Source organism: Austrofundulus limnaeus, unplaced genomic scaffold, assembly GCF_001266775.1.
Source record: "Austrofundulus limnaeus strain Quisiro unplaced genomic scaffold, Austrofundulus_limnaeus-1.0 Scaffold35, whole genome shotgun sequence".
Taxonomy (NCBI): Eukaryota; Metazoa; Chordata; class Actinopteri; order Cyprinodontiformes; family Rivulidae; genus Austrofundulus; species Austrofundulus limnaeus.
This window is the reverse complement of record NW_013952437.1, coordinates 1,748,253-1,748,529: the sequence shown is the minus strand read 5'-3', so window position 1 is coordinate 1,748,529 and position 277 is coordinate 1,748,253.

The following is a 277-nucleotide window of genomic DNA, read 5'->3' as shown; positions in this document are numbered from 1 at the left end:
TTTTTTTTTTTTTTGTCATTAACTCCCACTCAGTGCTGTGCCAGAAGCCAGGAATATCTCTGTGGGGACATTGCTGAACCAGTAACCTATTGATGTCTAGATGTACAATATTTTTCTGATAAAGTGAAGAACAGATGTAGTGCTATTAACTGCATGAGCCACCGACTTATAATCAGTGTAAACACCTTTCACTCTGAATAGCTGCTTCATTAGGACACTGAATACAGATCTGTGTGGATACATCAGCAAAGCATGGCACTTTGAAAGCTTTATAACT